Source organism: Anser brachyrhynchus (genome assembly GCF_964034855.1).
Source record: "Anser brachyrhynchus genome assembly, chromosome: 1".
NCBI classification, from domain to species: Eukaryota; Metazoa; Chordata; class Aves; order Anseriformes; family Anatidae; genus Anser; species Anser brachyrhynchus.
In genome coordinates this window covers 174553172-174578445 of record NC_137694.1, presented here as the reverse complement: position 1 = coordinate 174578445, position 25274 = coordinate 174553172, and the positions used below count along the sequence as shown (strand labels likewise).

Below are 25274 nucleotides of genomic sequence, written 5' to 3'. Positions count from 1 at the left end.
CCATATGACTAAGTGCATAGTCCAAACACTTCTTAAATTCTAACAGGCTTGGTGCTGTGACTATGTCTCGGGGTAGTGCTTATTCCAGTGTGCAACCACCACCCTCTCGGTGATGAACCTTTTCCTGATATCCAGCCTGAACCTCCTATGTCGCAGCTTGACTCCATTCCCTCAGGTCCTATCACTGGTCACTAAAGAGAACAGATTGGTGCCTGCCCCTCAGCTTCCCCTCATGAGGAAGCTGTAGACTGTGATGAGGTCTCCCCGCAGCCTCCTCTTTCCCAGGCTGAACAAACCAAGTGGCCTCAGCTGCTCCTCGTATAACTTCTCCTCTAGGCCCTTCACCTTTGTAGCCCTTCTCTGGACACTCTCCAATAGTTTCATGTCCTTTTTGCAGTGTGGTGCCCAAAACTGCACACAGTACTTGAGGTGAGGCAGCACAGCACAGAGTTTAGTGAGACAATCACTTTCCTCAACCAGATAACAATGCCATGCTTAATGCACATTTTAACCATGAACAATATCTTTTTGACCTTTTCTTTTTCAGTTTTTACATGAAGAGAGAATTTTTGGTTTATATTTGTTTATATATATGCTTGTTTTATACATTTATATGTGTTTTGTTTTAATATTAGTTTTATTATGTCAATATACCTTTAACAGACCAAATCATCCTGAACTATAATATTTTATCTACTACTGAAAGACCTATAGAGAAATATATAGATAACTAAAATTATTTGAGCTCATTTTTGGTTACATGAAGATCCCTCACCTTATTCTATAATTGAGGCTTATTAATTCATGAGGAATAATTTCTTATCCTTTTTTATTCATCATTATTGTTTATAATTTTCATTATATTTATTATTAATATTTGTCATTTTTATTTATCTGTAGAGTAGAATAAGCAACTAGTGGAGTTCTTTATGAATGTTCCGTTTCATTCTGTATGTTCAGATTAAAAAAAAAAAAAAAAGAGAGATGAGTAGCAGACCTCTTTGAAAATGTTTCTCTGAGTACTACTGAATGATATTTATGATATTTTAGTCTTACTAGGTTTTGATTCTCAGTAATGCAACTTTCAGTTCTATGAAAGTATATGTGCATTAATTTTGCAATGTACAGAGACAATGATTCGGGAGACATATTCTTCAGTAAATATATATTTCCATTTTAGGTTTTCTGTATACTAGGCTATCCAGTCTGGTATAATAGCTGGGAAAGGCAAGGAAAATTACATAAAATCTTCATATTAATTCTTAATTTGCATCACATGGACAATACACACCACAGGTAATAATCTGCTATTGTCAAAAAACTCAAAAAATTAATCCAGTTTATTTGCCTGACAACTGAGACAATATTATTTTCTTGTTGTTGTTGTTATATACATATGCATGTCTACATATGCACACTTTTTACTTTACCAAGATATCCAAGATATATTAGAAAGCATTTGTGTATAACGTTTATTAAATGTTTTTTTCTCTCTCTCTCTCACTCTCTCTCTTTTTTTTTTTTTTTTTTTTTTTAAGCCAATAGGATTAAATACTTCTTTTGCAATTAAGCAGCAGGACTCCTGTTTCACTTAAAGACTGAGTCCCTGATATTTCTTGGGGGATTAGTGCACTCACAGTTAAAATTTACTTCTTTAAGGCAGCAGGGATGTTCATTTTTTATGTTTAGTCTTTATGTTAACAGAGCATGAATTAAACAACAACAAAATCATGATTCATAGACTAAATGGCTGGCTGTGTTGGCATGACACAGACATGATTTACATCAGTCTTGCTAGGACAAAAGTTTATCATTCATAAGTACCACTCTTATCTTTCCCTATCTGAATAATGTGAAACTAGGGAACAAAGGAAAAAAAAATGCTATTTTGTTTTGTATTACAGAAAAATTGCTTATTAACTTCTTTAGACACAATGACATCATATGAAGACACATGTAAATATCCTTCCAGCATTCAATCTGACAGATTCATGTGTTTTTTATAAATATGTTTATTAATTCATGCTAACTATCACGATCACTTTGTGATGCAAAAAGCCTTAATTCTTCAGAACTTGTCAGACATTTTTTTTTTTGCCATTTTCTTCTTCCCCAATGAAAACATTCTATGTAATAATGCCCAGTGTTGGAATCTGATAGTTTTTTTTTTTCTTTCTGTAATTTCTGTAGAGTATATTTTTGAATTTTTGATTTTTTTTAATTTTATTTTTATTTTTTACTATTATTTAGAGACTAATTAGATCTTCTGTAATAAGTTTTGCAGATATTATGATAACTATTAATTGTATCTCTTACATAAATGTAGAGTTGAGACTGTGACTTATGAAGTTTCAATTCACCAGTCAATGAACATTCTTGTTTTTAAGTGGTGTCTTTTTGTACAGTTTCAGTGTTTTCTCTTTTTTTTTCAGTGTTTTTAATTTGCTTTTATTTCCTCACAGCTCCAATTTGTTAGTAATAAGCAAGAAATTATATTAATCTCCCTATGCTGAGTCTGTTTTGCTTGTGGTAGTAATTGGTGAATGACCTCCCTGTCCTTTACTCAACCCTTGAATTCTTTTTCATCATATTTGTTGTTGTGCCCCCCCCCCCCCTTTTTTTTTTTTGAGGATGGGGAGTGAGACTGGTTGTGGTGTGCTAGTCATCCATGACCCATGACCAGACAGAATAGAGCAAATAGAGCATATATCCTTTGATATTGTTCATGAGAGTTAATCACAGTTCATTTGAGGAATTTTAATATCTTCTCAACCTGACACAGAGTTACATCACTAACTGTTATTCAAAACAGTGAAAATCCATTCTTCAAATCTTGGCTTGAGTCCATAATATCTTAGGTTATTAAGGTGATGTTTTCTATCATTTGAGTAATGTTGCCTTATGATTACTTCCTCTTCAACTTCATTCTGAAATAAAGAAACAAGATGAGGAAAATTGTATAACACTTGCATGGTTTAGTAGCCTACAACCATACATTTCAGCTGTGACTTTAAACACTCTACACATGGGAATGGGGAATCCCAGGAGTGAGGCTGGAACATAAGGATCTACAAATTATCCTTAAAGGACAGGCTTCTAGTAAGCAACGATGCAACACTATTGGTGTATTGGACCATCCTCCAAATTCTGAGTAATGGTGAGACAAAATATTACACAATAAGTTTTAATAGTGGAACTGTATTATACAATTGTAATCTTCATACAGTGGTGAGTAAATACAAAAGTATAACTTGCAAAATTTTTAGATTTTCCAGAAAGTCTTTTTTTTTCCTTTTTTTTTTTTTTTTCCTGAATATAGAAATAAATTTTATGCGCATTTCCAACAAAAAGGGCAGGTTTAGGTTAGAAATTAGGAGACATTTTTTTCTCAGAAAAGAGTGGTCAGGCGTTGGAATGGGTTGCCCAGGGAAGTGGTGGAGTCACCATCTCTGGGGGTGTTTAAGGAAAGGTTGGACCTGGTGCTTAGGGACATGGTTTAGCAGGTGACATTGGTAGTAGGGTGATGGTTGGACCAGATGATCTTGGAGGTCTTTCCCAACCTTAAGGATTCTATGAATCTATATCAAAATACTTGAAAATTTCAAATCAACACACTCTTCTAATCACTGTATTACATATAGGAAGCTTCTGAGTTTTCTCCATTGAGGAACTTTCAGAAATTTTCAGAAAGACTGATTAATCACAGCATGTGATGCCCATTTTCCTTATGTGGTTAAAAAAAAAAAAAAAAGAAGGTTTAATTATTGATTGCTTCTTTGGTAAAATTTTAAGAATGCATCTGAAAATGTCCAGTGATATAAGATATTTAGATTATCAATGGAGCAAACCAAGGAGATCATAGTATTTTCAAAGTTTTGTTTACATAGTATATCTATTTTGCATATCACTTCATATAAGAAGTGAACCAAAATAAGGTAACTTTGAAGAGACAAAAACTAGCATTCATTAGAAAATGAGGAACTATGACTAATGGAAAAATACTGAAGAACTATTTGCTTAGTGTACACAAGAGAAGATGAAAAGTTGTTCCATGTGGTTATCAACAAATAGAGAACATTGATGTAGAGATAGATAATAAACTCTTCATATTTTAGCTATAAAAGTAACTGTCCTGAATAAAACAATTATGCTTCAAGCCGTGAAGATGAATTTTGAACACAAAAAAGAAAGAGGAACAAGAGGAACCTTCTACATAGGGTGGAAGGACTTACTAAATGATTAATGAATAACGTTAAGATAACTCAATCATCTTTTTTATGAGAAACTTAAATCATAAGAATTTCATTGCATTTCTTTTTCATCATGTTAACTATGTGTTTTTAAAGAAACAAATCAAAAATAAATCCAGAGAAAGTGATGGAAAGCTTATAATTTTACCTATGTAGTTATATACTAGGTCAAAATTATAACTGCTGAAGTTATCCAAGAGGACTTTACTTCTAAGTGCCTGCAGACATTGTGTTTACATCTTTACTGATGCAAATAATTGTGAATATATGGAGTAAATATGAATAATACATGTGGAATTAATAAAATTTTGATGTATTTTACAGGGTGCAATTAAACAGAGATAAATTAGATCAAATTCTTTAAAAATGTGAGCTACATGTAAGTCTTTAATCACTAATGAAACATTGTTAAATTCACTTTCAATTAGATTAAATATATATTTAAGTATGTTTTCCTACAATAAAACAATATTTTGCTGTAATTGCTTCATATTTGTACGTGTGCCTTAGCAATATATCTTGGTTAAGAAAATAATATAGGTCAAGGTTAAGTGAAAGTTCTAAATGTTAAAAGTACAATAATTAAAAACAGTACTGAAATATTTTTATTTTTTTTAAAGGAGACAAATAAAACAGACATCTTTGTTATAGTCAGAGAATGGAGATGGCTGTATTACAAAGATGAAGGTTAAAATCATAGACACTGAGGAAAAAGTGTATATATGCAATACTCCTTTCCTGCCATTTTATTAATTATCATGTGAATCACTGAAGGAAAATAATAATAATAGTAATAAAGGAGTTAAAAGGAGTTATAATACCAGATTACGGTAACTAACTAATTAATGATCATAACTTTACAGCCATAACAATCAGAGGAAAACTACTGAATCTACTTTCTTAAGTGCTAACTTTGGAAGGAAACTGCCCTTGACTAAATACAGATTGGTATTTGACTTCTCTAATGTGTTCCTGTCTGCATATTGGTAAAGCCAACAGCCATCAGACAAGCTCCAGGTGGCCAAGCAGATCAATTATTTGTCAGTAAAGGGAGAAAAAAAAAATCTTGTATTAAAAAAAAAAAAAAAGACATAAAATAGAAAAATAGATGGGGATAACACTCAATTTTCTTAATTTTCCTTTTCGAAACATAGTCTTATTTATTTATGTAATCCCACTGAAATGTTTAAATCATTTGCTTTCCATATTTTGTACTACAACATTTGGAAAATTTTTGAATGTCTACTCCTTATGTGCTTAAGAATATTGTTCTAATTTCATATCTAAATTTATTCATGGCCAATATACACCTATGTGAATTTGTAAAAATATTATCATTTAACTTAAATAGTTTTTCTCCCTCTTATATACACACCTCAAAATTTTATTTATAGAGAGTTCATTGAATATCTCCCTTAAGTTTATTTCAGCTAAGCTGAACAAGATAGGTTCTTTTATGCATAGAAGAATGTGCTGGGATGGATCGTTGACACTATACTGTATCTATACTATATTGCAGGGAAGGTTTTTGTTTGTTTGTTTTATTTTTGTTGTTGTTTTATTTTGTTTTGCTGTGTGTGTCTTTTGTTCTGTTGGTGGTGGTGATGGTGGTTTGTGTGTGTTTTGATTGTTGTTGTTGTTATTCATTTTTTTTTTTTTTTCTCTAATGCAGAATATGATATCTAAATAGAAACTGATCAGGAGGTATTTCTTTTCCTCAAACACTTTAGAGATTAGTCACATCTATAGATAGAAGTGTTTCTCGTAAGTTATATTCCATCATGTATGTCTCCCATGAGGAATCACAAGATAGTCTTACCAAAGTTCATTGATGCTCCCTGTTACAGTTAATAATGCCTTTGAATGTTGTGTGCTGTTAACATTTCTAGCACTAAGGCAGTGGAAAGTTTTTGAACTAGCAATAGTGACTGGTTAGCAGGATCCACAAACTTGTCATTCTTCCCAAGATTTTCTTGGATTTTTGTTAACAAGTAGTCCCTCTGCTACTTGACCCTTTCAGTGTTCTTGATCTACTGTACTATATCTGTGGCTTCTCCTGTTTGTGGCTGTTAGTCTTTCATTACAAACTTAAACATTATTATATGGAACTGTGAAGAGGCCCTTTGTGTTTTTGGTGTATGAATGATCATTTGAAAATAGACCTGAAGACCTAGCTGATCTTTTTATTTTATTTTATTTTATTTTATTTTATTTTATTTTATTTTATTTTATTTTATTTTATTTTATTTTATTTTATTTTATTTTATTTTATTTTATTTTATTTTATTTTATTTTATTTTATTTTATTTTATTTTATTTTATTTTATTTTATTCATCCTTGTATTGGGTCTGGCTGGGATGTTAACTTTCCCTGCAGCAGACCATATAGTGCTGTGCTCTGCACTTGTAGCTAGAACAGCCCTTGTATCACACCAGTTTTGTGTCTGCTGCTGAGCAGTGTTGGAACAGCATCAGGATTCCTTCTAACAACAGCCCCCCTCCTCCCCCCCCACCCGAGCCAGCAGGCTGGGGGAGGGCAAAAAGTGAGAAAGGAACATCACCAAGGCAGTTGGATTCTAAACCAACAAAAGGGATGTTCCACACCATGTGATGTCACACTCAGAAATAAAAGGTGGAAAAAGGAAGAAGAGGGGAGGGGTAGGCTCTCGTGAAAACATCTGTCCTCCCAAACAACAGCTACATGCGTTGAGGCCCTGCCTCAATTACGTGGTCAAGCATCACACATTTGTGGGAAGTAGAGAGTAATTTCTTTCCTTTGCATTTCCACACAGCCTTTAGTTGTTGTTTTTTTTCCCCTCCCTCCCCCCTCCCTCCCCTTTCCCTTTTTTCCCTTTAGTTAAATTGTTTAATTAGTAACAATTTTTCCTTAATAATTATTTTTTCCTTTAATTAAATTATCCTTATCTCAACCTGTGAGTTGTTTCTTTCCTTTTCTTCTTCCCCTCCTCTTCTCAGGAGGGGGAGTGAGAAAGAGGTTGTGGTGGAGTTCAGCTGCCTAGCAAGGTAAAACTACCACAATCCTGTGATTTAATGAATTCCTTACATGTAACCATTAATGTCTCCATTAAATTTCCTCAGTCAGATTTTAGTTAAAATGAGACTAGTCCAAAAACTTTCTAGAACTCAAACTTACTAAGGGGAATTATTATTAAGCACACTACTAACCTGAAAAAAAAAAATCTTTAAATAAAAATGTTATACTGTGATTCTTTTTATTTGCCACTTGTGTGGAACTGTGAAACTCAGAAAGCAAGTGTATTTGAAACATAATAATACATATGGAAAGCTGTATGCTGTTGCTACTTCTCAAAGACTAACTTAAGTTATGCTGTCATAAACTAAACAAATATCAGGTCACAGTGAAGATGCGGTTTTCTCTATAACATGTTCTACATAAAAGAATAGCCAACTTGATACAAGTAGGAATTGATTTTGGTGTAGCTTTTGTCTATATATCTAAGTTATGTATTGACACTACATCCAACGCCTATCCTTCAAAAAAACATTGCTACAGACATCTGGGCAAAACACAGTACAAGGAGAAATAATACATAACACTGTCTGTTAGGCTAATTTATTTTCTACAATTTCTACTTACTCCCATGTGAAAGCATTGACATGGAGGCATTTCCTATCTTAAACCATTGAAAAGCAGGAAGTTTTCTGTATTATGCACAAATATGAAGATATCAACAATCAAATTAGCTAATGTGACTGAGAGTGATCTAGTGATTGCTAATATAAAAGTTGTGTTTAAGAATTCCATCTATAAAGAACATTTAGTTGATTGTTATATCAGTAGAAGAGCTCTTTTAAGTGGTACATAAATACTCAATTGATTAAAAACAAATTGACTTTGAAGGACCTATTCATAACTAAACAAGAAATTGCTGTTTTTTACCAGTGCTGACACAGCTCTTCAGCTTGCCTATTTTCCTCTGTGAAAACAATCATCAAGCTAAAGAAATGCATTGATTGTCACAGAAAATTCTGGACATATTTTGCCCTGGACATATTTTGCCCTGCTATTACTTGTAAATAATAAAATAACGCACATTGAATGTAAATTCTCTCACCTAATCTTATATATCTCCATAGTGATTCATAGAGTCTTAAAAGGATTTGGGTTGGAATGGACCTTAAATGGATCACCTAGTTCCAACTTCCATGGGCCCCCTCCATGGTCAAGGACACCTTCCACTAGATCAGACTGCTCAAAGCCCCAACCAGCCTGGCCTATGTGACATCCATAACTTCTCTGGGCAATTTGTTCCAGTGCCTTACTCCCCTCATAGTAAAGAATTTCTTCATAATAAATCTAGATCTAAATAGATCTAAATCTATCCCCTTTCAGTTTAAAAATCATTACCCCTCATCCTATCACTACAATAACTGACAAAGAGTCTCTGCCCATCTTTCCTGTAGTCCCCCTCTGAGTAATATTGGAAGGCTTATCCAGACATTTCTTTTCTCTAGGCTGAAAAATCCCAACTCTCTCAGCCTCTTTTCATAGGAGAGGTGCTCCAGCCCTCTGATCATTTTCATAGCCCTCCTCTGTACCAGCTACAACAAGTCTATGTCTTTTTTACGCTGGGAGTTCCTGAGTTCATAGTACTCCAGATAGGGTCTCACAAAAACAGAGTAAAGGGGGCGAATCACTTCCTTCAACTTGCTTGCTATACTTCCTTTGATTGAGCCCAGGATATGATTAGCTTTCAGGGCTGCAAGTGCACACTTCTTGCTCATGTTGAGCTTTTCATCCACCAACACTCCCAACTCCTTCTCCTCAGGGCTGCTCTTATTCCACTCATTGCCTAGCCTGAATTCATGTTTAGAATTGCCCTGACCAAGGTGCAGAACCTTGCACTTGACCTTGTTGAACTTCATGAAGCTCACATGGGCCCATCTTGAGCCTATTAAGGTCCCCCTGGATACCTACACCTAAGTTAATCATCCTATGACCTTTTTATACAATGTAAAAGACATGAGTAGTTTAATTTGCAACTTATTTGGACTATTTTAAATATCAACTTTAGGATGAGAAAAACTTGTCCAAAAGTGGCTGCCTTTTGGACAAGTTAAAAGTGGCTACCTCCTCCAGCCACTCCAGTCCAGAATAGCTCCTAACCAGCTGCTGAGGCCCAGCTTGGGTCCTGGGGACCTGGTTCACTAACCAGGCTGAAGTGTACAGCTGCTGCTTTCCTGTTTGCAAGTTCAACCAGTACCAGTGAGCACGTATTTTAGACACTCACACATAGAGGACACTGAATCAGCTGGTCATACAGACTGTCAAATAAAACATGAACATTATTAAGCTGGCAAGCTCCATGCTGGACATATTGGTGAGAAAGAGGTCCTGGGTCCAGGTAGGGTTATCATGGGTGGAGAGTCCATGTTTGTATGGGTGGAACTTGTGAGTGTGGGTGCCTGTGGGAAGAGTGCAAGGGCTGCACGTGTGCAGCAAGCACCAAGCTGGACCAGCTGGCAAATAAGGAACCTATAGGGTGGGTGAGAGGGTCTAGGATCTGGGCAGGGTGCTGGGCAGAAATGCGCACAGGTCTGTGCCTTCACTAGTGACCCTCTATCTCTACCTGCCAAAGAGGAGGAGGGGACTGGGCTGCCTGTGGTTGTGTTGTATGTAAATTTTGTGTGTGGGTGCTGTTGAAAATAGTACCTTGTCTATGGCAGATCATGTAACTGGCCCCGTCAATGTCCTGTCTGTGTGTGTCTGGGTCAGGTGTTCAGTGTATCTGCTTGTTCAACCTTTAAATGAGAAAGCAGCGGCTGTGACCTTCATCCTGGGAAGAGACATTGGGCCCGACAGGCACTGAGGCCCCTGCAGATGGGCAGTAGGGGTTCGGAGATAGGGTAGTTGGAGGAAGTGGCTGTTCTTCCCTTAGCATGGAAGATATTTCTTCTTGTTTCATTTCCTGAAGTCAGGCCATTTCTCCAGCATGTAAAGGTCCCTCTGGATGGTAGCACAGCCCTCTAGGAGCCCTCTAGGATAGCAGCCATTCTACCCAATGTTGTGTCATCAGCAAATTTGCTGAGGGTACACTCTGCCCCATCATCCAGGACATGAATGAAGATGTTGAACAGTATATTGATTAGCCCCAGTATCAACCGGTGTGGTACATCACTGTTGACTACACTCCAGGTGAACGTCTTGCCACTGATCACACCCTTTCAGCATGAAAGTTCAGTCAGTTTCCAATCCACATCACTGACCATTCACCTTGTCTGTACTTTATCATCGTGTATATGAGGAAATTAGGGGAAACAGTGTCAAAAGCCTCACCAAAGTTGAAATAGACATCATGCCTTGCTCTCCCTTGACCCTTTGAGCCACTCTTCCCATTGTAGAAGGTTATCAGGTCATTCAGGCAACATTTCTTCTCTGCAAATAGATGCTGACTACACACAATCACCTTCTTTCCCTTCCTATCTTGAGGAAATGACTTCCAGGATTCTCTGATCCATCACTTTTGCAGGGATGGAGATGACTTCTGTAGTTCCCTGATCCTCATCCTTGTACCTCTGCAAGAGACGTGACATCAGTTTTCCATTAGGCCTCAGGAACCACCCTCAGCCACTATAACACTTCCAAGATAATTGAGAATGGTCTTACAGTGACATTGACCACTTTCCTGCTCACTCATGGGTACATCCCAACAGGATTCATAGGTTTGTTTGCTTAAATGTTCCCTAACATGATCCTGTTCCACCAAGGAAAAGTCTTCCCTGTGCTAGACTTGCTCAAAGGTCTGAGGGGCCAAGGATTCCTGAAGACCAGCCTTGTCAGTAAAGACAAATGAGAAGTAGGCACTAGATGCCTCCATCTTTTTCATGTCCTGTGCCACCAGCTCCCCTACTACATTCTGTGCTGGACCTGCATTTTCCCTGGGCTTCTTTTTGCTGCTGATTGTACTTATAAAAGCATTTCCTGTCGCCCTTCTTGCCAAATTCAGCTCCAGACGGACTTTGACTTTTCTAACTCAATCCCTGCACACTTGGACTAGGTCTCTCTTTTCATGCCACATCATCTATTCCTGCATCCATCTCTTGTATTCTGCTTTTTTGTGTTTGTGTTTTGTCAGGAGCTCCTTGTTTATACATGCTGGCCTCCTGCCACCATTCCTTGACTTCTGCTCATCAGGACGGAACGTTCTTCAGCTCTGGGGAGACAATCTTTTGAAATCAACTGTTTCTGCTCAACCCTTCATCTCTCCAGGGTTATATCCAATTAAATTCTTCCAAGCAGATCCCTCAATTGCCCAGTGTGCTCTTCTGAAGACCAATGTTGTGATTCTGATTTTTCTGTGCTCTCTCTTCTCGGGATACTGAATTCCACTATTTAATTGTCACTGCCACCAAGGCTGCCTTTGACCTTCACATCCCTCACCAGTCCTTCCTTATTTATTAGCATCTGGTGCAGCAGAGCATCTTTCCTCATTGGCTCTTCAATCACCTGTGTTAGCAAGTTGTCATTAATGCACATGAGAAATGTCCTGGATTGCTTATGCCCTGCTGTGTTGTCCCTCTAGTAGAATCAAAGTAGTTCAAATCCCCATGAGGACCAAGTCCTGCAAATGTGAGATTTCTTCCAGGTATCTGAAGATCTCATCTTCTTCATATGCCTGATCGGGTTGTCTATACCAAACATCCACCACAGCACCACCCATGTTGGTCCAACTCAAAAGCTCTCAGCTAGCTCATAACCTGAGACAAAACTCCTTACATTTCTGATGATCTCTTAAATACAGGACAGCTTCCCCTCTTCATCTACCCAGCCTGACCTTCCTAAAGAGCCTGTATCCATGTACTGCAGTACTCCAATTATCACTAAAAATATATAAAAACACATATTAATAAATATTGACATAAACATAAATAAACACAAACTAACATAAACATTAAAAATACAGAAATAATTGATTTCTCCACAGCCTGTTTGCAATTAAAATTTCGGTAGCCATTCTTCTACAGAAGTTCTCAAGAGATTTTGGGTGGCTTAATAATGTCTTCTCAACCTATTGTAGTGTATTTCTCAGCTGGCTAGGTATCTTTTGCAAGCCTGGTGTTTTTCCAATGCAAGGATCAAAACATGGAGTTGTATAAGGGGATATTTAAGTTCAAAAGCAAAGTAAGCTTCTTTGATGAAGAGCTGCAGTGATAGCAGCAGCTGCTGTTTTCTGGAAGAGTTGGATTAGCAGAACAGTAGTGGCTGCAGCAATGATTGTATGAGGCATGATAAGAAGCTGGCCCAGATTTCAGTGAGCAGAGGCATATGTGGCATCTGAATTTCCATACAGGCCACAGGTGCTAAATGGTGTACTGGTGCAAAAAGCCTTGTTGACATTGTGTCATCTTTATATTCAAAACTTGAACACAGAAAGCAGACATAATTTAGTCCTAAATACATATAAATATCTTAGGATTGAAGAAAAACTTTCCTGCAATGTATTTTGAAATAGCCAATAAGAAATCAAAATCATGAAAACTTAATATGCACAGCTATGCTAGTGATACTTTTTATGATTTCAGGGTGAAATATTTCAAATTATATTAAAATCAAATTGGACGTTACATTTTTAAAATGTATATATTTCAGATATTTTCATTATCAGTATACGGAATATAGAAAAATGTGTGAATACATAGAAAGCCAATATCTCATAAACAATGTCTCTCAACTAACAAGAAGCCCTGCTGGAAACATGGATGAGCTGCTGCTATCCTGTTTCACACAAAATATACATGAGATTTAGTACTGAGAAGTCAGGAAAAAAAATATGTTTTTGACTAATACATTGGCTTAAACTCTGGTTAAATTATTGTTATCATATAAAAGGACTGCATTATCCGAATTTCCTGAATAGTGTTCAGACAGTGTTCAGAAGCTGGAAAAAGAGAAACATTATGGTCAAAATCATAACAGAAGCTAAGTGTTACACAATTTATTTCTTAGATTGTTCATGTTCACTTTATTCACAGCTGTTCAAGGACTACGATATTTTGTAAGCTCTCCATATAGATTTTCTTTTTAATGTAAAATTGAATTTTAATTTAGATATTCTATCACCTGATAATTAAGGGAAAGTAAGCAAACAAACAAACAATAGCAACAAAAACCCTCTCTTTTTATTTTTTAATATTTAAAACTTCTCTTTAATTATTGCTCTTTTTCGTATAGCGGATTGAGGTTGGTAACACAGAGATAGATATACATGCACAAAGGAGAAGATAAGTACTTGTAACTGTCCTGGTTTCAGCTAGGATAGAGTTAGTTTTCCTCCTAGTAGCTGGTAGGGTGCTATGTTTTGGATTAGGATGAGAAAAGCGCTGATAACATGCTGATGTTTTAATTGTTGCAGAGCAGTGCTTACACCAAGCCAAGGACTTTTCAGCTTCTCTCTCTGTCCTGCCAGCGAGCAGGCTGGGGGTGCAGCAGGAGCTGGGAGGGGACAGACCCAGGACAGTTGACCCAGCTGGCCAAAGCGGTATGCCATACCATCTGACATCATGCTGAACAATTAATATGGGGGGGCTGGTTGGGGTGGGGGGGCTGGCTGCTCAGGGATAGGCTGGTCATCGGTCAGCAGGTGGTGAGCAATTGTATTGTGCATCACTTTTTTGTACATATTATTATTATACATATTATTACTTTATTTTCTGTCCTAATAAACTGTCTCTATCTCAACCCACAGGTTTCAGTTTTCTCGTTTCTCTCCCCCATGCCAGAGAGGGAGTGGGGAGAGTGAGCAAATGGCTGTGTGGTGCTTAGCTGCCAGACGGGTCAAACCACAACAGTAACACACACAGTACACAGTAGAAAGGGGTTTTACAGAAGAGTACGTTTTTGTTTGTTTGTTTGTTATTATTATTATTATTATTTGTTTGTTTTTCCTCTTTAGAGATCAAGAGTAAATAGTTTAGCAATTGATGGATTATTGGTGAAAAAAAAAAAAAAGCATTTTAGATAGGAGGACTCTGGGACAAAAAAAAAGAGACAGTTTGGTCAATGAAAAAAGAAAAAAAAAGGTAATTATATTTTTTTATTTTTAAGGAAAAAAAACAATAATAAATAAAGAAGAAAAAACAAAACACAAAGTTTATTTCATAGTTGCAGATATTCTCTGGAAAGACTACTGAGCATGTTATAAATACCTGATATCTAAATACAGTTAGTCTTTTGTAGAAATATGTGAAATTCTGTGGTTATTCTCATGGAATATTCTTATTCTAGCATTTTTAATAAGTTCAGGTTTGTTTTTTTGTTTGCTTTTTATCTGCTGATAGATGACCCAATGTAATTATGGTAGCTCAGCCTTTGCAAATGAATGTAGCATTTTTAAGGTGGGGATCTGGTCTGGGGAAAGGGAGAAAGGATTGGTAGGGAGGATAAGGTTCTTGTAATGAAGTTTTGGTGTTAACACCAGAAAGTTAAAGGTAAAATGTAACAGTTTGTCACAATTATACTTCATATTGGCAGGTGTTCTGAACTTTCTGTTTGATAACTAGACATATAAATTTCAGTTCTTAAAGCTTTGCAGCCAATTTAAGGGCTCATTTGTTTCACTGACAGCAAGATATATATGCTGCCTGGCAGAGTGGATGTCTGGGGCCAAATCCACCACTTTGTTGCTTGCTTGTCCCATGGGAAGTAAATAGTAGCAATTTTTCAGCATAGGCATACCAGCACAAGGTGTTTAGCAAATATATGAGCACAAGATGACCTCTGGTGTCCTGAAATTACTAAAATTCATGAATAATAAAATGATCTATATATTGTTAGCAGAGGGCTATAGCAAAGGCTAATTTGCAGTCACTGAAGCTTTACAGAATAATTTGTAACTTCTGAAAATTTAATGACTTCATCAGTTTTTATCATTTTTTTAACCAAAATAATTGACCAAAATCTGCCTTCAGCAGAGATCTTCTGTCTAAATAAAATGATAGACTCCTAAATCAACACATTATTTAACTGACTTTATCTAAAGAACTTTTCTTTCTTTCACCCCTACTTTATGATAACAAGAAAAATATGTCTTTATCTTTAGAAGACGTATTTTTCATTTTGTTAAATCTTGTTGACATATAAAACAATTATAAGGAAAACAAACAAACAAACAGTGGAATAATACAAAGGGAAAAGGAATCTGAAAAAACAAATCTAATCGGGTAACTAAGGCTGATTGGAAATAGACTGAAAACATCTAAGACAAGATCAAAGACAACAGAAGGAAAATTAAAAGGCTGTGCACATCATATCATGCAAATTCTATGGCATTTCACTAAGTCTTTGAAAAGAAATTTCCATGAGTTTGTATCCTAGATCATATTTATTTTATGTATTTATTTAGATTAGCCATCAACACATACATACTGAAATAACCAAGAGAACAGGGACAAAAGCAGATATTCTCTCCTTCACATGAAATGTTACTTAATACATTATTCTTTTGTTCTCCCATTTTTAAACATTTTGAATTCTTTGTTATATATGAGTTTTTCACATATAATATCTCCGACATACTTTACAGTCAGGTACAGCTTTGCATTGTCTTAGGTATTATTTCAGAAGAATTAAATGCAAGGCAATAATGAGGCATAGCTCAAACTCTGAAAACTGATTATTTTCAGCACAGCAAGAGTACACTCACTCCTCCAGTTTATAACTTATTTTTCATGTGGTGCTGCTATTTTAGGGTTTCTGAATTCTGTTTCTGTCTTGTGTATTTCCAGATATAGAAAAACATTGAATCTTCGCTACACGTTTTGTGCCCCCTTTATACACATATATCCTCACCCCTCAGCAATATAAATATAACCATATGTTAATGGTACCTCACTTAATGCCATATGTATGCAAAAGAATAGATTCATCTATTACTACTGAAGAATTTGCCCCACACTAAGATTTATTAGTAACTAACACCTTCTAATATCATATGCAAGTATGAGAGGAAAGTTCCATCTACATTCTATATATTCTATAGTCTAGAAAAGTGAAAATAGAAAATGGGAGAACACTATGTAATCTCTGCTTTCTTTAAAACACATTCTTAATTAAGGAAGATAATTTTTCAAACCATATAAAAGAAAAGCTAATATATGTCATTTTGTCAGTGTAGAGAAATAGTGATTATTGGCAGATACTTAAGAAGTGCTTTAAGGTGATATTTACAAAAAGAGTATTAGAGAAAGTACAAATGAAATAGAGAATTTTCTGGAAAATGCAATTTAATGAAAACTGTATTCAAAGGAGGAAAAAGAAAGATAAAATAAATGAAATGAGAAGCTTGTCTGCTTATTTTACAATTTTTAATTGCTTTTTAACCTTTAGAACATATCTGAAGGCAAAAACTTTGTAAAATATATTAATTTACATAGTCTTCTTTAGGCTTTTTAAAGGATAGTTATTTTCTGGCAATGCAGAACAAATTTATCTTAGTAAAATATTTCTGAGTTATGATTGAAAACTTATGACTTAGTAAGTATTCCATTCTATGGAATATTTATATTGTTCTTTAAGTCATATTTAAGAAAAACAAATAATAATTTAAAAAGTCATTCATTTGTAGTAATGAGTTTCTCCAGACCTGGATGAGACTTCATATAGGTAATCACAGTGACCTTGCTCTTTACAAAAGTTGTGTTTAATGTTTATTGCAATCAGAGCATATGGACCAACTAATTAGTCCCAGAGCTTCTGAGTTGGTGCTTAAAACACAGTAAGTGCGAATTGTTCCTTAAAAAGGTCAACGCAAATAGAATACCTGGGGGCTTTTTTTTTTTTTTCACCTTCTTAGTCAATGAGATAATGTATCCTTCTGAGTTTTCTTGGGCAGAATGTCTAGAAGAATAAAATAAGACTAAGGACCCTGTTCATGCCACTTCTACAAGTCTACTATACATAAATAAATAAATAAGAATAATAATCTGTTTCATCTTCCCCTGATCATGATTCCACAGGAGTTAAAGCTGTTTGAGCTGAAGTAATAGAACAATCTAGCAGAAATGTAATATTGCTTTTACCTTGCACTAACCAATTTTCTACTTTTTCTCTATATCCCTTTTTTCATTCTTTCGTGCCATGAACATGAAGTTCAAGTTCTATATCTTTATTTTTTTTTAATAATGAAACCATTATTTACTTCTTACAGCTTTCTAACCACTTGATAGGTTAACAGTAGCTGCGAATTCCCCGGTGAAGGTCTGCCTCTACTGATCACTGTAAACCCATCTGTGTGACACCAAACAAGAACAGTGTTCCTGAAATGCCTGTAAGCTTGACCATGCCACTGACATACAATGTCGGCTTTGACAGTTTGGCACCTGGGAGGTTAAAATTCACTAAGAATGTGAGATAAAACATAAGCTTGAACATACCTAGACTTCTTGGTTGCAGAAAGTGTTTTATGAACCTATAAGATTGGTGAATAACTACATTAATTCTGAGATTGCATGGTAGAGGTCATATGTTGAGTTGAGAAACAGGAATTAATATTATCTGCCAGGATGAACGACAGATCTACTGCACTAAGGCTGTAGAATAAAGATATTATTTTTATTTTTGTAATCATCTTAACACCAAGTTTACCTACTCATTCAATCTCCTTACCAAGGTTAAAATGAAATAGTCATCATAACTGTTCAAGCAGAATATTGCACTGATTTAGCCATGTTGTATATTTAAGATCTAAACTAAAATCCATGTGACCAGTGACTGAATTTAACTTGACACACTGATCTAGGAGCGTTTTGTTTTGTTTTACTGGGGGACCATTGGATGTATCTCCATCTGAATTTTATCAAGGGTTGTTGATAAAGAACAGTGCTAAAAATATAAATGTTGTGAACAGTCAGTAAGTCTCATTAAATTTTGCAAATTAAATCTTCTAGCACAAATACAGCTCACTCCTGGAAGTACTATTCTTTTTAATAAGCTAAACTAAATTGTGTTTGCAAATTTTGTACAAACTTCAACATAGAGTGTCTGTGCAAATCAAACAAACAAAAAATCTTATATAATATAGTACAGTGACAAGCTTTGTCTGAGGAAGTCTTAGTCTACCACTGAATGGATTTGGTAGCCGAATGATGCAACAGAAAGCTGTGTAGAGAAATACTAAGATTATTAGCATTTCCAGTCATGTTATAGAAAGATTTGGAAATTAAAACAGAAGCAGATACAGATTTTTAAAATTTCAAGACATCTATTTCAAACAAGTATTTTTATATTTTGATCCTCCATCTGGAAATGAGAAAAAAAAATACACTAATGTATATAACTATTATAAGATACAGAACTGTTCTGGAAAGAAAGAGGAAAATTGTCCAGCTGGTTATAAAGGTCATATCTATACTGCTGAATCTGCCAGCACTTCCTGTATGCTGGATCTGAAGATAGATCTGCCCATCTTCTGACTTCAGGCTTACCTTGTGACAGCCCACAACAGCATTGCTGGCAGTCCAGGTGTGCAGAGCAGAAGAAGATGTGGTGCATTTGTCATAGTCATTACTATGACACAGGGTCAAAGATTAGTCTGGGATGCTTGGAGAAGGGGGGAAAAAAAGTTCCCTATTTATTCTGTTTTGTGTAATGGCAATAGCTATATAAATACAGAAAACATTTAAACATTTATAGGAAACTCACAACATTTTTCTCTTTCTCCTTTTCCTTCTTTTCCTTTTCCTCTTCTTCCTCTTCCTTTTCTTTTTCCTCTTTCTTTTTCTCTTCCTCTTATCTTGGCCTTTCAGACGTTGCATCACGTCTATATTACACTAATTTGCTTTCTGTTTTGGTACTGATGTCTAAACTGCAGACACTGAAAGCACAGGATTAATATTGTAAAATAATGTTTTGTAAATTAACTGATATGACACTCACAGACATGACAGTTGTCTTAGGCTGCAAATCTTCGCAAGAATTAGGGTAGATATTTAGATGATTAGTTCAAGCTAAAATCCATGTTATTTTGTGTAACATCCTACAAACACATTGTCATGACTGAAAAGTGCAAGTAAGGCATACCTCACCAGTCACTGGCTTTGAACTGATGAAAGATTGACAAGCAGATTATATTCAAGTAAATAATGTTTCCAGTAATTTCAGGACTACATAAGCAATTCCTTGGATTAAAAACAATAACATCATCAACAACAAATAGTACTTTTAATGCATAGTATTATAATAATATACTAAGGTATTTGTTTATAGCTTACTGATTTGGGATAAATCATCCTTAAAAAGAATTACCTTATTTTAGAAATTATATTATGTTTTCTATTATATAATTGAAATGCATATTCACACTCCTGCTACAAAAATTTGTACTCTGACTTACTTATAACAGCGACTACAAATAATTATTTAATGCATCTTTGGATATGTACCTCTATCTGTGGACATTAATGGCCACAGAAGCAAGCAAACAAAAAACAGATAACAGTGGAAATGGTGTTTGTTCCAAACACCCCAAACAGCTCCTGCCAGAACTGACAGCTCTCCTGAGAAGTCACAGTACCTATTGTGTTTCAGGATTACAGGTTAATATTTTGAATTGTGCAGTATAACATTTGGCCCCATTTGCAGAATGCAGTCCTTCATACTACGTAATGTTTATAGGAGCTTGCAATCAAACAGAGCAAGAAATAAGAAGTGACTAAAGAGAAAGGCACAGTTTTTAATCAAAATTAAAGGCAGGCAGCTAGTTTGGCACCAATATGTTTCGCAGTAAGAACCATGGTAAGAATAACAATGTATTTCTATTTCGATGCTGACTGACTCCTTCTATGATCTCAGCCAGATTAATTAGGGCTTAATTATGTCAACTTTAGTCACACTGATTAATTCTTTACTCAGTGAGTAATTCCATATATATCAGAAACTTCGGAAGTATAATGAATCTTTTACAAATAGAAGGAGGCTGAAGTCACTCAAAAATTGATCCCTCTTGGTGTGAAAGCATATCTCACTGTCTTTTCCCTTTCTCCCTAATCCTAAAAAAATTCTCTGTACAGAACTGGAACGGTAGTTGAAAGAACCTTTTATTCTTCCTTTTTTTTTTTCCCCGTGCAGTTTCAAAATTCACTACATCTATCAATGCTGATAGTGGCCTTTAATTTAAGATATTTTTAAATTATATCATCCAGCAGGTTACTCGTGTGCAGAGCATACAATGTCAGGAATACGTTGAATCCAGTAGCCCCAGAGAGGTGAGGTTGCTGCAGTCCCGTGCCCTCAGGTCTGACCAGTAACAGGGCTGGCCATGTATTGCCACTATGCACACACAGACAGAGCACAGCTGTACACTATATATCTATACATGTAAATGTCTGGTCACATAGATCAACACAGCCCAACACATTCAGCCATCAAGCACAAACAGCACCAGCTGAGTCATCCTGTTCCCCTCTGACTGATCAGGGTAGTTTTCCACTAGTAATAAATACATGCATATTTATATATCTGCACTCTTTCTCTCTCTCTATATATATATATACACTAAAAATATGCAGATGTGCATATACACACACATATGTACCTGTGGGAGAGATTCACCTTGTAATCTTAAACACTTATTCTGCCCAGCAGCTGCACCTGGATCCCAGTCTTCCCTGTTGCTGGCACCCAAACATGACCAAATGCCTCAATTTCAAAGAGCATTGCACGCACACCCCTCCCAGCTAACTGACTCCACTGTCTCTACAGCAGCTGACTGGACTCTCTTGGTCCCTCCAACAGCCAGCTTCTCCTGTGGTCTCACCCTTAGAGAAACACATGTGCCTGTTTCCTAGGTCTCATCACCTAATCACTGGCAAGTTTGGCTTGACCCTTGCTAGTGCTCACATGCTCGCCTGCATACCTACACACTCTACAGTTGCTGACCAGGGACTTCTGACCCATGGTCTGACTCCAGTTACTGCTCTCAGACTACTTTTCTGTCCCCCTTCTCCCCACCCCTCCTGAGAGGAGAGAGTATCTCACTCAAGAAAGAGTTAAAAAGGAATTTAACAAGATAAGACAGACTGTACTGATCAGGCACAAGGCATGAGTAAAATTAGTACGAGCCAGCAAGCTATTTATATGTGACCCACTCTTTTTTTACTCCCTTACTTTTCTATTTTCCCTCACTCTTTCTTCCCCCAAATCACCTAGATTGAACTCTCTATCCTTTTTAAAGACTTTGGTTCCTCCTCTAAACATCCTGTAATAAGCCTTCTGTAATCCCAGAATGCAATCCCCCTACAACTTGTAATGTGTCCCAGATGGGTAATGAATGGGTAATGGACCCCTCATTCTGTAAAATGATCAGAGAACTGTTTTCAGGTGAGTTTCACACCTGGCCCATGGGGATGAGGTAGTCCTGGAACAGCACTGGGAGGGGCCTAGATTGTGTTCCCCTTTCTCTGAGTCCTTAATTTGGGTTCCCATTTGCCTTTGTCTCCTCTTGAGCAGATGGGCCTGATGTAATGTGATGGCCTGAGTAGGGTATTATTTAGTTTCTTCCTCCTGCCACTGTTCCTCTAGGCTCCCCTATGTATGTGGAGGTGGTCTTAACAGTATGTGACAATTAGTAAGCATTGGTGGGTTAATCTAACAACTTAGTTCTTGAATATGATATTTTTCTTTACATAATGGTGATATCTGTTTCTAACATTTAGGAAATACAAGCTGAAATTGCTCTTAAGAGAGAAAAAAAAAGAGAGAGGACAAAAAGCATAAGCGAATAAGGAAAGCGAATTGTAAATGTAACCGAGGAACCTTGAAAAGTGTAGTGTGCAAGTTAAAGTAGCCTTGGACGATTCAAACTTTTGTATTTAGCATTTATATAGTCAATAACCTCAACTGACATTGACCCTGGGAGCAAAATGGGGCAATTTTTTCACTTGGATGAACTGTTATTGCAGAGTTTCTCTAGTGTATTAGACACAAGCATACATTCCATCAACATCAAGTACATGCTATCTTTTTTCATCAGTTTTCTTTTACTTTGTCTTAACATTGTGATTGTGGTCAGTACAGGGTAAAAATATATATTCTTTGTCTAAACATTAACTTAATATTTGAGATAATACTATTGAAATCAACTGTCATATATATATTTTGCAGGGAACTTTGGGTATATTTATACTGCTGATAATAAAATAGGCCATCTCAATGGAAAAAAAAAATAAAGTATTTTATTGTTATATTTTTAGATTATAAGATTCATTTATTTTTAATTTTCAGGAATTAGTTTCCAGTTTAAAAGTTTCTGGGCACAGTCTGAAATGTTATAGATGGATTGCAATTAATATACATATTCAGGTGATCTGCCAGTAAGAAGGATCACTGATGGAATGTCCTTACATATAAGACTTTTACTGTGTTATAATTCAAAACAAAGTACTGACAGCGGTGGTGCATACTATCCAAACAGCCACATATATCAATTGATAGGAGTTAAGAGATCATGGTGGTTGTGTTGTGAATATTTATACAGCAACTAGGCTTTGCTCTGCCTGTTATATCAGGATATAAGTTTATTTTGAGACCAATATTAGAACTAATTACTAGAATATACTGAAATTTTATCCAGATCTGTTGATTGCTCTTAAAACCTGAGATTTCATTTCAAGTTTCTACTTCGTTCCAGGAAAAGGGTATTCATGTCCATAGACATGAATTCTTCTGTGGTGTTGGTTAAGCTACACATGGAAACAACTGACAAGAAACTTTATCGGCTCATTTTCTTCTGAAAATATTTGCCCTCTTTAAAAGCAGATTAAAGAAAAAGGAAGCAGTATCACTAAACCTACTGTAATTAAAGTAAGGGTGCTGCTTAATTTCACTCAAATTGCACTCACTAATTCCATTCTACCTTGCATGTGGACATGTGCAACTGGTCATATGGATTTATTTTATGTTTACATATTTACCAGTAGCAGGTAAGTTGCCACATTTCAAGCAGAAGCATTTTCACTCAGAGAAAAACTAAAAACAGGTTAATATACAATCAGATGTATGTGTATCGTAATGTGAAGAGAAAAAAAAAAGTAAAAAAGAAAAAAATAAACCACGGGGAAGAGAGATGATCCTAAGAAAAATGACTATAGCTTTCCAGTATTGAAAGTCTATATTGACTTATAGACTCAATAGACTCTATAGACTCAATATTGAGTCTAACAGGGAGAAAGTCAATATATATGAAGAAATGGTAACAAATTTGTAGAAATTATATTAATATTCCTATTTACTTTTCATATTTTAGAGATGTGCACTGACATCAGGAAAAGGATCCTTCATTTTGTGTAGATTTATTTCTTGAAGCTGCTTCCCCCACAACAGCGAAATAGAATTGTATTTTTCTTGATCAGATTTGCACTCATAGGAATTTTGTTAACACGGGCTCTTTTTTGGATTTTAAGACTGATAACTGACCATTTACTTTCTACAGCAACTTCAGTATCTCCACAAAAGTAATTGTATGCCTTTACATCCTCTCCAATAAAACTCTATTAGAGGTTTTACTTTGGTGAAGCTAACACAGAAATAACAACAACAACAAAAAATATAAACGCTAGTATACTTAAGGGTCCAATAATGAATATAGGCCATCAGAATTTGAAAACATATTCAAACAGGTTTTAACATGTTGGGTGTTGAATACGAAGAGTTTGAGAAAAGGGAAGACAAAAAACATGCAATCCATAGGTATCTAAGAAGAATAGAAGACATTTGAGAGAACTAGCAAACTAGTTATTTCAAAATCAAAAGCATAGAAAAATAACTTCTATATTATCAGGAAAAGATATATACATATATAGGAAGAGATGTATATATCTCTTACTTGAAAAATATATTTTTACAATACCCTGTGTAAATGAAGCTTGCTTCAGGAATGCGTTATTTTATTTTTGACGTATTATTTGACCAGGCAAGGTTTCAATTTGCCTATTTTGAAGGGCTTTCACATTTTCTATTTTTTCTCTCATTGCTACTTTATGACCAAAATATTCCTACTAATGATCAGTTTGATATTACTCAGTGATACACCTGTCCCAAAGCCAGATACAGGAGGCATCATGGTCTTGATGCACTGTTTCATAAACTATATACTATACTATACTATATACTATACTATATACTAAACGATGGACACACACACACACTCTACAGCATCAGACCAAGCAGCTATTCTTTAGACTAAAAGCATTTTATTGGCATCATTGTGTGCATGCACTGAGCCTTTGAGAATTTGGGCTCCAGATTAGGCTATAAACTGGTCAGAAGTAACAGCATGCTGTTAAAAGCTATAACTACAAACTACAAAGAGTTAATCATATAAACAAACTCTTGTTACTAGTAATTGACTTAGGATGGACATATATTTATAGGACTAGGAATGTATTCCTCAGCATAAGGATTTCAGTAATATGTTGGCTTTTTGACAAAAGCAAACAAAAAACAAACAAAAACAAAAAAGCATCCCTCGTTAAATTAATTTTACTTGACTGTGTATACCTATACGGAAGACTTCAAATAAATTAACTTTTATATCAAATAAATTAACCTTTATAGCTGCTTGAAAGGAGTAATACCATGAAGTAGACATCTGAGTTGACTGTCCTCAGTTAAAGTTTATTTTTCTTCAAATCTGCAAAGGACCATGTTACAAATCCTAAATTTCAGTAACATAAATCGTTCTAGTTCCTTTTGTAGATGTATGGAAGGACATGGAAAAGAATGAAGTATTTGGTCAAATCAGTGCTTTTATTCCTTAATACATATTGAAAACTCTTATATAGTCTAGTTAAATTATAGCAACCTTAGGTAAATATAGCACTGCTACCTAAACTATTTCATAGTGTTCTGTAGCAAGAAAAAAATCTATTTTTTTTTCTATTAATCTGCAAAAATTGATATCCTCACTTATTTATTTTACTAGAAGTAAGGTTATTGAAGTAGAATAGTGCAATGAATTCAATAATACTTATTATGAATTAAATATCTTT

At 35.4% G+C, this 25274-nt stretch overlaps 1 long non-coding RNA gene across 2 annotated transcripts; it reads right to left on the bottom strand.

The window, feature by feature from the left end:
• Positions 1 to 16717: 16717 nt before the first annotated feature.
• LOC308188360 lies at positions 16718 to 22220 on the bottom strand. Of its 2 annotated transcripts, XR_013945445.1 has the most exons (4): positions 21394 to 22220; positions 20822 to 20900; positions 18931 to 19102; positions 16718 to 18828 (listed from the first exon to the last, which is right to left on the bottom strand). It is a non-coding gene; the product is annotated as an uncharacterized lncRNA (long non-coding RNA). The 2 variants fall into 2 exon arrangements; XR_013945446.1 differs by having other exon boundaries at positions 20822 to 22213.
• Between the last annotated feature and the right edge of the window lie 3054 nt (positions 22221 to 25274).